The sequence below is a fragment of the Megalopta genalis genome, chromosome 5, assembly GCF_051020955.1.
Source record: "Megalopta genalis isolate 19385.01 chromosome 5, iyMegGena1_principal, whole genome shotgun sequence".
Lineage (NCBI taxonomy): Eukaryota > Metazoa > Arthropoda > Insecta > Hymenoptera > Halictidae > Megalopta > Megalopta genalis.
Window position 1 is genome coordinate 13,581,675 of NC_135017.1, and position 14,390 is coordinate 13,596,064.

General features: G+C 44.2%; 1 protein-coding gene and 1 long non-coding RNA gene across 6 annotated transcripts in view; one reads left to right on the forward strand and one right to left on the reverse strand.

Moving 5' to 3' along the window:
• Positions 1–4,041, reverse strand: part of aop (ETS variant transcription factor anterior open) — a 28,650-nt gene extending 24,609 nt beyond the window's left edge. Inside the window, exon 1 of the mRNA XM_033482115.2 lies at positions 3,438–4,041. The gene's annotated coding sequence lies outside the window, so the exon portion shown is untranslated. The remainder of the gene's footprint in view (positions 1–3,437) is intronic.
• The window catches only part of LOC143259481 (uncharacterized), a 38,199-nt gene that overhangs the window by 4,514 nt on the left and 19,295 nt on the right, over positions 1–14,390 (forward strand). Inside the window, exons 2-4 of one of the 5 annotated variants that reach the window (XR_013033422.1) lie at positions 4,007–5,012; positions 6,968–7,311; positions 8,087–13,998. This is a non-coding gene — a long non-coding RNA (uncharacterized LOC143259481). Of the gene's footprint in view, positions 1–4,006; positions 5,013–5,248; positions 5,701–6,967; positions 13,999–14,390 lie in introns of those variants that run through there. The other 4 variants (XR_013033419.1, XR_013033420.1, XR_013033421.1 and 1 more) reach the window with 4 other exon arrangements.

Consider the following 14,390-nt stretch of genomic DNA (forward strand, 5'->3'; position numbering starts at 1 on the left):
CAAATTAACACCAGCTTTACCATTTATTTATTGTTTATTTACCATTGATTTGTCGTTTATTTGTTACTTGCTATTTATTTGCTATCTTTCTTTACCATTTATTTACTACTCATTTCGGATCTATTTGCTATTTATTTACAATTTCTTCGATATTTATTCACGATTTCTTTACCATTCATTTGGTATTTATTCACCATTCATTTGCAATTACATTTCACTGAAATTCCCTCGCGAATCAAAAATTTATTCTGAAAACAAAATATCGCCCCCTCCGAATTAAATCACAGCGACCAGAATTCCGGCAAAATTACAGCGCGGCCGGCTTTCTTCCGTTGTTATTTCGACTTGAAACCCGATTTCCGAAAATATGGCAACGAAACGAAAGATACTTCTGCGTTGTTTTTCGAGAAAGGTCGGTGGCGCGAGCTGGAACAACAAGTTTCACGAGTCGATGGCGAAAAATTCCGTTTTTCTCCGCGGAGTGGAAACAAAACAGAAGACAAAAAAATGAGAAGAGAGGAGCGAGAGAGGAGGGAGAAGAGAGAGAGAGAGAGAGAAGAAAAGATAGAGTGAGAGAGAGAGAGAAACGGTAACACGGCCGCGCTAAGAAGGAAGGAATTATGCATGATTTTGTTCGGGCTCACGTGTTATGTAAATGATAACGTGCAACTTCCTGAATAACGATCAAGGAGCGTAAGCAACAGTCGGTCCGCTTAGTCGTCGCTCGCTCGCTCGCTCGGTCGCGCGCGCGCGCGCTCACGCACGCACGCACGGGTGCGCGCGTGTACGCGTTTAGTGCGTGCACACACGTGTCCGCGCCTACGCGCGGCATCGTGTGGGAGAAAGAGGCTGACGACGGCGGTGGGGGACCATAGAAATTCCTCGTACAGTTAGAAATTGAGTGATACAGGGCCGAGAGGTTAATTTTTTTCTTGCGGGACACCCACGTATGTACCGGGTGTAAAACGACAAACGGGTATCGGTTAGAATGAAACGAACGAACGCCGCGGGCCGACGCTGCGCGAAAAACTGAGTGGGGAATGTGGTGCAATACGATTTCCTAGAACGCGCAACGTTTCCGAGATAATCCAGTCTGCGAGCGTGCACTATTTTTTCTTTTTTTTTTCACTCCACAAAATCAGTATCGATCTTAACGCTGGAACAACCAAGCTCTAAACAAGACCAATATATATATATATATATATACATATAACGACAAGATTGTGGATTTATTGAAATTTCCCTGCTTCGTAGACAAATTTCTTGGACGAGAACACATTTTTATTGGAACCAGGAACTTGTAAAAAAAGAAAATATCGGAAGGCAATTGTTTTCGACTGGTTCGATGGTTGTTCCAGCGTGAAATGCACATCGGCTCGTCTACGTCATTTTCACGGTGCGAAAGGTCACGGGGTTACTTTTTATTTAAAAACTATATATCGCCACGTAATTACGGAAATAGTGCCGGCTATTATAACCGGCTATGAATAGCGACGATAGATTTATCAGCGTTCTGTAAAGGGCTGTTCTGCATTTAGATTCGAGTAGCTGCAACACAACTTTTCTGCAACGATGCACGGCGCTGCGTGCACTGTTTCCCCCGTGCGAAAATTCCGACGTGCCATCGTCGTTGCTGGGAATCGATGTGTTTTTCTGCCGAGAAACCCCGATGCACGCGCGGCGACGTCAATTCGGTCGGTAAAACAGCGCGGCGCCGCGGCGGTCGCGTTGAGAAATTTCTCGGAAAAGCCGGTTTTCCTCGACAATTATCCAGGAACGTGACAATAGGATTTTCCTGTAACGTTGATTCACCGACGAACCTGTTTCCTCTGCGCGCGCGGCGCGGCGCGACTACGACATATCTTTTCGCTTCTTTTTTTTCGCGATACTTTTCGTCATCCGTTTGTTTGAACGGCAATGAAACTGCGAGTTTTCAAGCGATTAGATTCCACGGGCAGGCGAGATACAACAGCCTCCCGAGATTAGAACGTTTCGAGGAAAAGATCAACGCTCGTCGACGTTCGCGAAGGCGATTTTTATGTACGCGCCTGGTATATTGTTCTTAAATCGTAATTGTGCGGTCAACGGAGACCAATCGCGCGAAATTTGCGACCAAAAGAACTAATCCAATTTTTACGGTGTATACGTATACGCTCACGGTAAACGTCCGATTAGGTTTTTTATATACATACATGTATACATAAAAGGAGTAGCGCGAAAAATGAGGATAAGAAGTTTATTTACCGTGCGCTCTCGTTTCGAATAGCCCGCCCCGCCGTGGATATAATAATTTCTCACGGTGGTTTCGATCACGATCGCGGAATTCTTACGAGTCTCCCGAACGGCTCGACCGAACGAACAACCGTGTTCGGTTCGTTTGTCCCCGGCTACGTTCGAAGCGACTTATTAATTGCGTCCTTTGGCGCGTGTTTGCCTCGCGTTTTCTTTGTACAGTCTCTTACGTGGTTATTACCACTTCCGGAAAACGAAGGAAGCATATAAAGCGGCACAGACGCGTCGGAGCGACGAGGATAACATCGCCGGAACGTTGTAAACAGATGACCGTTCCGCGGCGATTCCGGGAACGAGATTAAGAAAAAAGGAGAAAAAGGAACGCGATACGAAAGAAGAAACGGCGTTCGATCTCTCGGTTGAAAGCGTTTTTCCTGTTCCCGTTTCGGCCGATTCGGAGTCGTCCGTCGACGCTCGTGCACCGATCATGCTTTCTAGGAACGACACCGCGAGACAAAGAATCCTATCTCGGTAAAATACACGATCCTTAATAGTTTAATCGATAATCGGATCGATTCGTTTCACCGCGAGATAGCATCAATTCATTCATAACGACGTCGCGAGCCGAGTCTCTCGATGCGGATTCGCCGACAAAAAATTCGAACACGTGTAACGTCTCTTCACCGTGAAGAAAAACACGATTTTTCACACTCGCCATAGCACGTATACGTATCTCGGCGAGATAGTGTATCTACCGGTGACTAACTGACAAACGAAATCGGCGCGGTAAAAGTTCCTGCCGGAGACACCTGACTCGACCGCAGGCCACCGCTCGAATCAAAACACAATCTCTCCGAAACCAGCTATGCTACTAGGAACATGCCCGTAACCTGCAATTTCCTGTCCCACGGACAGGTTGTCGATCGCGGAAAGGCGCACGTGGGTCAAACAAAGGCCACCTGAAACGGTAACCACCGCCACTACCTCCTCCTCCTCCTCCTGCTTCTCCTGCCGCGGTCGCGATTGCCCGAAAAAAACACCGGACAGAGAGAGAGAAGTTTCCGTGGAGTCATGCACGCAACGAGAAGTTCGGCCAGATAAGCGCTATCGGAATCGTCGCGGGTATTTACGCGTTGAAAATCGGTGTCGGGCCACTCGAGCGATAAAACCGCTCGAGGAAGTAAAGGGAGAGGATAGATCGTTACCTCGATCACGGGCTGAACCGTCTGACGCGGCGTAATATCAGTGCGGAGGATCGGCTGGCGAGTTTATGCGAGTGCCGTCGGCGGTCATCGGGCAGAAATCCGCGCCCTAATGCGTCGCTGTTGCCTGGCATCCACAGGTATCTCGTCGTCGCCGCCCGACCACGCGCACGTGTGTCGTGTTCCTTCCGCCTCTGTCTCTCTCTCCTCCTTTAACCGCGCATAAATCCCATCTGATCCACTAACGACGGTTTACACAATCCCGTTTTACGTGCAGAAAATGCCATCCGATATGTCTCGGAACGTTCCTGGGCAGCGCGCGCGCGAGAGAGATATCCGTATATATCGGAATATCCTCTTAAATCGTATCGACCCGAGTGTGTATCACCAGAGAGCCACACACACCACTCCGATTTTCCAGTCTCGGGAACGCACACGAATAAAACTGTGATATATATGCATGTGCATATATATATGTATGTATATATATGTATATATATACGTATTACATGTATGTACGTATGATGTATGGATGTTGTATATCTTTCTCTATTCTCTCCTTTCACCTTTAGACGCGAGTTCGGCTCGATCGGTCACGCGTCCGTTCGGTGTCGAGGCTGCCGAGCGACTGAGCCGCGAGCCGCGTACCGCCGCTGGATGCTTGCCGCCACGCCCCCCCCACCATCGGATCGGAGGAGAATTAATGGTCTGCGCATGCGCCGCCGAACGGAGACAAATGGACCGGCGAGACGCGACGAACGCCGAGCGGCGAACGAGGACAGACGGACACCGGCGCGGAGCGGCGCGGCGCGCGGTATGGCGCGAACGGAAATAATCGAAGCGTTGTAATCGAGTGGGAAATGCCGGGGAAAATGGTGGGGCCTTCACCGACTTCCTTCTGGCTTCCTCGTAATCCCACCGACGACGACGACGACGACGACCACGGCGTACGGTGATCCCGATCCGAGAATTTTCGGATTGATCGATCCCGGCGGGACCTCGATCGATACCTTGCTAATCCCTCGCGGATGTATTTGTAATTTCGATCTCGAGAATTATCGATATTAATACCACTTTGCAAGGCGACTGCCTTCATTCGCCCGAGTTGGGCCAGTTCATTTAATTGGAGTCGTTTCGTTCGATCGATTTATTCGTACGGGTGAACAGCCGTTTTTACGATAATTAGTTGTTATTGTTTATGAAAATTTGTTCTCACTTTTGCGACGTTGGCTGCAAATTTGTCTTGTTTAAAAGATCGTTTATTTAAGAGAGACGTTTATTTAAGCGTCGTTCAATGCGTTGAGCAAACGTTCATAACTAAAGAGTCCATAGAAAGGCGTTCGATTATGAAAGATCGAACGAGATCTGAAACGAGAGATCGAAGATGTCCGCCTGCTCCCCCCCCCCCTCCCAGAAGTCAATGCAAGTCAATGGTTGATCGTTAGTCGTGCTGTGTCGCTTTGTTGTTGGTTACAGAATTCTTGTGACGATGTTGAACCAGTTTTGGATCGTCTTTTGGACAGTTTGTGCCTCTTCGACCGGTCTCTGACGTCGTCCTGGAACGATGATCGCCGAACGGTGAGTAAATATCGATGCATAGTACGTTCCAATCGATTCTTTAACCTGCGTTTCGATCGCGGGAAAAGCGCGCGTACACGCGCTGATGCGTTTACGATTAAAACGTATTGTCAGTGTTTAATTACACCGTATAACATTGAGGTTACATACAGATATATGTAAGTATGTACGTATTTAAAGCGTCTGGCCCTTTTGTAATCATAAAGGTTATGCATAGCAATTTTAAATGTTTCCAGCTCGACGGAAGGCTGGCGAAACGTAAATTATGATTAAAGAACATTCTTAGAGCATTCTTGCGATTATTCAAGAGGAACAGATCAGGATTTAATATCGATAGAACAAATCGACAATTTGGGGTTAAGAAATTCAGGTTTATACATGTTGCGCGACGCACGTGCGCAAACGTTCGATCGAAAGCGCGGCGACGGCGAATTTGATTCGAAATCGAAACGAAAGATAATTATTTGAAATAATTGATCGCGCTGTTATTTCCAGATAAAAGTAATATCGATTCGTTCGAGATAAAGCGATCTCGGGTAATACATTAAATTAGTCGACAGAAATAATGCGGTAAATAATGAGGAACAGAGAAAGATTTCATTTTACAAGATCTTCGCAATAATTTGTTTAAAGCGGTGCTCTCTTCTGCTGACAATAACAATAAACGAAACGATTTTATTTCACGATATCTTCGCAGTAATTTGTTTAGAGCAAAAAGTCAATTCCAAGCATTAAGTTCAACTATATAATTATTTCAAATAAATAATAATTATTACAAACAATTATTCCATATTATGAAATGAAACAACGTGTTGTTTGAAGTAATATATAAAACAGCGTTATTTCAGAAGGGATCACAGGCCTGGAAACACATGTGAAATAAAATAATATGTTATTTTTGAAATTATTCAAATAATGTGAACCGAAATGTGACCGGAGCTGGGTATAATTACAGGTTATGACTAGTGAGTTTTCTGAAGGTTATCGGCATGCTGGAATTTGACTCCTATCTCCTTATCACAATTGTATGAATCGATTACTCCTCGCGATCACTTCACACGATTTCGAATCTCGATAGAGCCAACCTCGCATTTAAATCTCTCTCTCTCTTTCTCTCTCTCTCTCTCCCCGTATATGGATATCTCAGTAATAAAGGATAATTAATCAAACAATAAACACCTCGGCGATAGTTTCCGTACGATTCGTTGGAAGACCGGGCGAGATTGCCACGTCACAGATACGTTAATCACGGTTACTTAACGAACAGGTGCATAGGCGCGCCTGTTCTCCCCTTTTCTCGGTTTTCTTCCGCAAGAATTGGCAGCCGGGTTTGAAGAAGGACCCCTCCGAGAAGCAATGCAGGTAGCCCACGTTTCTGGACGCCCACAAACCTGTTTTACCTGTTATATCCTGGCTGGCTTATGAGTACCACCGATTCTTATGCCTTCTTCTTTCCTTTTCAAAGAATTCGTCCTGCTAAAAAAAAAAGAAAGAAAAAAGAAAAGAGGAGAGGAAGAAAAAGTAAACCAACCGAGGAAAAAAGGAACGGGCTCCGGGGCCCGACTCGTCAATCAAATCACCCTCGCCGTGCATCATCAATATTAACTTAATAACAACGGCTCGATTAAAATATCAGAAATTTCGATCTTCGGACGCGATCGCAAGAATATCATTGGAAATCTCAATATGGCTGCTCGTCGTGCAATCGCGTGGGCACCTCGAGGCGGTCGATAATTTCATTATCATTCAATTAGTTCGAATAACATTTGTTCGAATAACAAATTATTTAACGGTCGAATAGAATTTCGCGCGAGTACAATTCGTTATTGGACTTAAAACGACGGTAACGTTAATGTTAACGATATTGTTGTTGCAGTCGTTGAACCCGGTGTCACCCTATTTCATTTCTAGTCAAGTGATTTCGAATATTCGATACATGCTGTATCTTTTTTTAGGGAACCATGGCCGGCGGTAGCAGGGCGAGGAAGAAGTTCCTTTGGAATTTCGAATCGGAGATTTAATAGGTCCCCAAGGAGGGTAGGAAAGGTGCCGGTAACTTCTCTGAAGGGTCCTTTCTTCGATTGATCGGACGTGAGCGTAAGCAGGGTGGATACCGGGGTCCATTGTGGATCATCGTTCTTTTAGGAGGAGGAAAAAAAGATCTCGGGACCTGCCACATACCTGTCCCATGATTAATGTTACGCCTCCTCGGAAACCTTCTCGCTGGCTGACAGCCTCCGGAAAATCCGGTCCACCAATAACAGTGGCTTCGACCTCTCGGCCTGTAGATCTTCGAAATGTACGCTCACATGTCTCAAAATTTCCAAATACTCGGCCGGAGTAGTCCGTATTCTAGACCAGAAAAGACAAGGGGCCCAAACTATGTTACAGCGTTCTTGTCTTGCATTGGTTCGGATAATAGAAGAGTGACCTTTCCCGATTCTCAGCCGCGTTGGTCAGAAATGAATTTTTGACTGCAACGTCGAGCGTGTAAATTAAGATCCAGCAGCATTTTTATCTTACTTTCACAATCAAGAATATCTTAGCAGGCGAAGCGAACTTTTCTTTCATTTAAATTTTTGTAAAGCGACATATGCTCAATTAGAATTTGCATAAAGATCCGCAGTCTAATTATCAGGCTACCAAAAATAACGATCAAATGCAGGACACGAAGTGGCTCTCTAACGCAGGATTGTAATAGTACCTTCAATCTCTAGACTATTAAGGTAGTGAACATCCAACAGTTTCATTATCACCCTACTCAAAACACGCGATGCTCTAACGAAGATAAACTCATTGGTCAAATAGTAAAGGGTCTAAACTGTTATACAGCACCTGTAGCTCTTACTAATTCGAACGCCTGGTCCACTTAAATGAACATTAGTTATCATTCTACTTGAAACATCATCCCAAAGCTCTACCGAGGACAGTTCGGATAATAGATGTCCACAGTACCCTGACCTGTACACTCCATTAGTTCCGATCCAGTTTCATCGTACACGCTCCCGAGTCCCTCCAAATGACCGTTACAACTGTTTTGTCACGAATGTATCTTAAGATAGGCGTGGTTTTAGTGGAAAAGGAGACGCAGTTCCGATAGCAGAGGGTAGGCCGGCCGGTCAGAGGATTGTTCCAATCTCAAGCTCGAGTAGGATTCCGTTTTGTCGCGGTTACGTCAACGCATCGGTCGAAGGAAGAAAGAAAGGGAGATCCTGCAGCCTCGAAGAATGCCGTGTAATGATGCTGCACATCCGGGAGGACGGCTGAAATGACTCCGAGCCCCCCTCCTCCGCCCCTGAACTGGTCCCTTCCCTCTTACCTTCCTCTTTCTCTGCTTCTCTCTTTCTTCATCTATCTCCGCCTTTCTCTCTCTCTCTCTCTCTCTCTCTCTCTCTTTCTTTTTCTCTCTCTCTCTCTAGCTTCTCTCGTTCATGTTACTTGTTTTGATTCCAAGCCTTTATCGCGCGGTTCTTCTCCTTTTTCTTCACCGGCGTGTCCGGTTGCTTCTTTCGACCGTTCCTCATCTCTCTTACGTCTCCCTTCTCTCCGCTCCTTCTCTTCCATCCTCCTTCTTCGGGTGCTCTTCCGCTCTTTTCTCTGGATAACTGTTCCCGATCATTTTTGTTCGCAGAACGTCAGCATTTCGGCGTAAATTGCTTGAGATTTTAACAGCTTTTCAATCATATTCTTAGACCGAAGTGGCAATTTTTCATTCCGGATTGAACTTGCTGTGTCCAGGCTACGACCTGCTAGGCTGAATCAATTAATGCCGCAGCTTTTGAGCGTCAATTGTAGTCCGTTTAAATTCTCAATTTTTCAATGCAATTCTTAGATCAAGGTAGCAATGTTTAATTCTTGATTGCTTCATCGAATCTCTAACTTCGTCCGATTAAATGTTATACCAATTTTTTTGGGAACGAATTGCTTAAGCTTCGCCCGACTTCTCCATCTTCGCCTCGAATATTATAACTGATTTATTATGAATAACGCAATAAAAGGTGCGAGATGCTACACGCAGTGGCGTAATCGCTTATGCGAGTACAGAGGAGAGTGAGAGAGTGAGAGGGAGAGAGAGGGAGAGGAGGGAGAGCGGGTGAACGAGGATGTGGAACGAGAGGAGAAAGAGGAAACTAGCGGGTTTCAAGGTAGCCTCTACACTGGACCAGCTCATGTCACTATAGCACACCTTCCATCGTACAGACGCGTTTCCTGTAGTAATTGTTCTGATCGATTGTTCCCTCAGCATCTAACATATATCCCGCAACAAACGCTCTAAATTATGCGAGCAAAGTTATCCAGCCTCTCGACGATGCATCATCATTGTACACGTTTCTGATTTTGTTTTCTCATGAACAGATAAGTTGCCAATCAAGAAAGGCAATCTGTTAGAAAATGAGGATCGGGTTCTCGTCTCTGAAAACAATTAGGTGGTTCACTGAACCGAATCGCGTGTATTTATATATAATTAAAATTTTGTTGCGAGCCGAGAAAGACATAATTCGTAGATAATTGGGATCAGAATTTTGTCTCTTACAACGATCATTGAGAAATCGACTGACCTCGATGGTAGATCATTTTATGTAATCAACATTTCGTCCCCTTTCTCAGGAACACGGTTGCAAACCGAAAGCGGCGATCTTTTCTCGGATAAACAATGCAAAGTCTACTCTGTTAGAACGCGACGCTTCGCGAACGAAGACGTTATTGGAAAACGGAGATTCCGTTCTTTTTTTTGCCTAATCGCAATCAGGTTCAGACAAAGGGACGCATGAGACAGGAAGGGTCCAAGAGAGACAAGGAGAGCGTGGTTTAGTAATCCACGTCGGCGTTGGCGCAATCGCGGAATTCCTCCTGCGAGCCGAAGGAAGGAAATTGCGTTGCCCAATTAGAAATCGCGGGAGACCGCAGAAAGAAAGGCCAAGAAAGAGCGGGGAACTGGGAGCGCGATAGTGCAACAGTGACAGAAACAGGGGGCCAGAACGGCAGGGAGGGGGAAAAAGAGCTGTTTCGAAACGACTTGCTACAACGCTCTGTTGCCGCTTTTGTAAATAAATGTACGCCATTATCCTTTGTAATTAATCTTAACTATATTCTAGTTATTCTGCTTCGTGCTTCACAGGACTTATAGTGCATATTCCTTTGGATATTTTCCATTGCACGTAATGTTGCGGCGTAAGGTACACTTTATGGCAGCGTACATTTTATTTGTGCAGCCTACCGTGTTTGTTCTACAGTCGTTCTTAAACGGAGCAATTTTAACGTTCGCATGATTTTATTGTCTTAACAATATTCTTTTAACGACAGGGTAGATTTCGTTTATACAATTTGCGAGTTTTCTTGTCCAATTTAATTTTAACGAAGCCACGTTCGGTTTCTGGGTTCTTTCAACGTTGTCGTTTGAAATACACTAATGTCTCCCTAACTGACGCTCAGATTGTGCATAAAAATGGACAATTTGGGGAGAGGAGATACGATTATTCGAGCCTTATGGCTCGTCTGTTATAGTCGCCGATTGCTTCACAACTATAAAAATGAGCGACGAGGCTCGAACGATCGTACCTCCTCTTCCCAAACTGTCCATTTTCGTGCGCAATCTGAGCGTCAATTAGGGAGACATCGCTGCAGTACGATCCGATAATGTTCTTTTGGAACACAAAGACAATTTTTTATTCTGCACAATGTTGCATCGTTGACTCTAGTTCAAAATCCAAATGGATTCTGTTCACCGAAATTGCAACCTCTGTGGGATAACATATTTTGGCCGAACTGGCAATCGATTTTTGAGTTGTTCCAACCTTGTTGTTCGAAATAGCACGATTTAATAATGTTCCTGAAACACGACAACAATTTCACGTTGCGCAGAATGTTGCGTCGTTGGCTCCGCCGAATAACAAGATCGATTTTATTCGCGAAATTTGCAACCTTGTTGCACAGTCAATTGCAGAGCAACGTTCGCAACAAAAACGCTGGCTTGTTCGAACTTCCAGGCTTCAGAATCATTTCTGGTTTTCTGAACTTCTCATCGCGCACAATGTTGCACCGTTCTACGCGCACTCAAACCGGGCATCGACGATGCCCGGAAAACTTGCAGCATGGTCGCAACCGTGCCGCTTGTCCCGCGTTATCGAAGCGATAAAAATATTTCCACGGCAGACAAGGTTGCATTATCGAGGTCTGCTTGCAACCGAAGCTTAATTCCGGCGGCGTAACGCGCGTAAACGTTGAATTTAAATGTCGAGGAACGTTTTCGCGCGGCAGTGACTTTCGCGAGCTCGTCTTTACAGAAAAGTTGCGAATTTCGTTTAAATGCTGCCTGCGGAACGGCCGCCGCGCAAATTCGGCCGGGTAAAATCGGCGGAAGTGAAATCGCGCCGGATCGAATCGAGCCGGATGGCACCGTCGATTTTTACAGCTTGCATAACGATCGTCGTCGTCGTCGTCGTTGTCGTCGTTGCGGTCGTCCCGCGAGTTCACCGAAAATTTCATCGACAAGCGCGCAGCGTTAATTCGGTGCACGCTCTTATTTATATCGATTCTGTTGAGAACGCGTTACGGAGGAACTCGGATTCCTATCGTCTATCCTCGCGTCTAGAGTCGCGTCTATGCGAGGTCGCCGCTATTTTTGCCGAGGTATCCGTCAGCTCGACCTCTTCCACTGATTCCGAGGAAATCCCATGCCCGACTTTCTTCCTCTATTCTCCCGCGAAAATTTCGGCCGATTGCCAATTGTCCCCTCCGCCGCCAAGTAAAACTCGAGTCGCCGTAATCCAATTATTTCCGAAATACACTGCTCGACGAAATCATAGCGTGCGAAGATTTTACGATAAATATTGCCCAAATTCGACCGTCCGTAACGCCGCGAGAAATCAACGTAGAACGACGACGATTTTTTTCGATTGAAGCCTGAAACCTCTACTTTCAGATAACGTTTCTAGATTTTAAGTTCGACGCGCCCTCGCCACCGTAACCCCTTTAAACGCGAGACCATGTTCGTCATATCGAAAATTGCCGAGTTCGACGAAATGCACGGGCTTTGTAAAATTTTTTTCGGAGATACAGTTTACGGCCGAATGAAATTTAATCCTTCCCCTTTAATTAAAAAAAAAAGAAACGCCGCTGCGATTTTTTCTCGCAAAGTTACGACGCTTTAAAGCAACCCTTGCGGTTTAAAGGAAAAAAGAGTGATCGTCCTACGATGATTTTTTTTTCTCACGAAGAAGCGGACTTTTGTACTCCGCATTTTCCGGTAGATTGTGAAAGAAAACATATTTTTAAACGTGTGTATCCAGATTCCATGACAGAAATTATAGTCCATCAGAAATTATAATTTCAGGAATGAACATGGCTCTCGTATCGGGCGTCTTTATTTTAGTTCTGCGCTTCTTTTTACGATTCGGACAATTTAAATAAACAATACAGGTCGAGCAGGAAGTGATAATTAGTAACAAAAAGTGGACGCGCAAAGGCCGGTACAGCGGTCTTGCTGAAAACGTTTCAGTGCAGGTCCGCCGTGTAGGTTCGGAAGCCCTGGCCGACGGTTAAAAATCGAGAAAATAACTCGTTGCTCCCCGGGAGGCGGGAAACGCGGGTTCGAAACGAGTCGCGAGTTAAAGTACCGGTTGGAACGGTACGGTGTATTACGTATTATCTATAAGTCGCATTTCCCGATGCATGCGAGGCTTTCCTCGAGCCTTGGGAACTGCCGCTGGCCCGTTACTGATCTCGTTTCGCCGAGCCTCCGTCATCCGAACCACAAAGATTTTCCTCTGAGCAAATTCCCCTTTCGCGCCGCGATATTGTAGCCAGTACCGAGCGTCGCATCCGGTTCGGTTCTCTTCATTTTTAATAGAGTATCGATCATGTCCATATCCGTCTGGGTCGTAGGTTCTTAGGTATTTTCTGAACGTTATGGTTCTTTGCCGGCACCGTCGTTCATTAGCTGCGTTATTCGTCGACTATTTCAGGTACAGTTTGTGGCCGAAAACGTGTTAGAGTTTAGCTACATCGAGTGTAATCATTAGAGTGTAAGCATTGGAACTTGTATATCAATTGTGAACTGTTACATCGGGCGATTTTATGTTAAGTGTAGCAAGTAGAAAAAGTGTACGTCGATTAAAGACTTGTATATTAAGTGTATCGTTGTAAGGACTATCTGTTTCAAGTCGAAGGACTTGTACTTCAAGTATTAGAACTTGTAAATCAAGTATTGGGTACAACTTGGAACTTGTACATTAAATATAAGAATATAAGAACTTGTTCTTCAAGTATAGGGACTTGACATCAAGTATAAGAATTTGTATATTAATATAAGAACTTGTATATCAAGTATAAGAACTTGTACGCCAAGTATAAGGACTTGTATATCAAGTTTAATGACTTGAACATTAAGTATAAGAACTTATACATCAAGTATAAAGACTTGTACATTAAGAACTTGTATATCAAATATAAGAACTTCTACATCAAGTATAATAACTTGTTCTTCAAGTATAGCGACTTGTACATTAAGAACTTGTACATCAAGTATAAGAATTTCTATATTAAGTAGAAGAACTTGTATGTCAAGTATAGAGGGACTTGTACATCGAGTGTAAGAACTTTTACGTCAAGTATAAGGACTTGTATATCAAGTATAATGACTTGAACATTAAGTATAAGAACTTATACATCAAGTATAAAGACTTGTACATTAAGAACTTGTACATCAAGTATAAGAATTTCTATATTAAGTATAAGAACTTGTATGTCAAGTATAGAGGGACTTGTACATCGAGTATAAGAGCTTTTGCGTCAAGTACAAGGACTTGTATATCAAGTATAATGACTTGAACATTAAGTATAAGAACTTATACATCAAGTATAAGGACTTGTACATTAAGAACTTGTATATCAAATATATAAGAACTTGTATATCAAATATAAGAACTTGTACATCAAATATAAAAACTTGCATCTCAAATATAAGAAGTTGTGCATCAACCATAAACTGTGTCAAATACATCAAGTACTTAAATATCAAGCAGAAGCCGACGAAGTATAAGTACTTGTGCATCAACTATGAACTACACACGAAGTACAGTAATGTCTCCCTAATTGACGCTTAGCTTGGAAAGAAAAATGGACAACTTGGGAAAAAGAGGTACGATTATTCGAGTTTTGCACCTCATTTCTATAATTGTTCGATAATCTGCTACTATAAAAACGAGCCGCAAGACTCGATCAATCGTATCTCTTCTCCCCAAATTGTCCACTTTCGTGTACAATCTGAGCGTCAATCGGGGAGACATTACTGTACATATTAAGATCCTGCCTATCAAATAGAAGTTCTTCCACTTGATATGGTTCATGGTCGATACACAAGTCTCGATATATACTCGA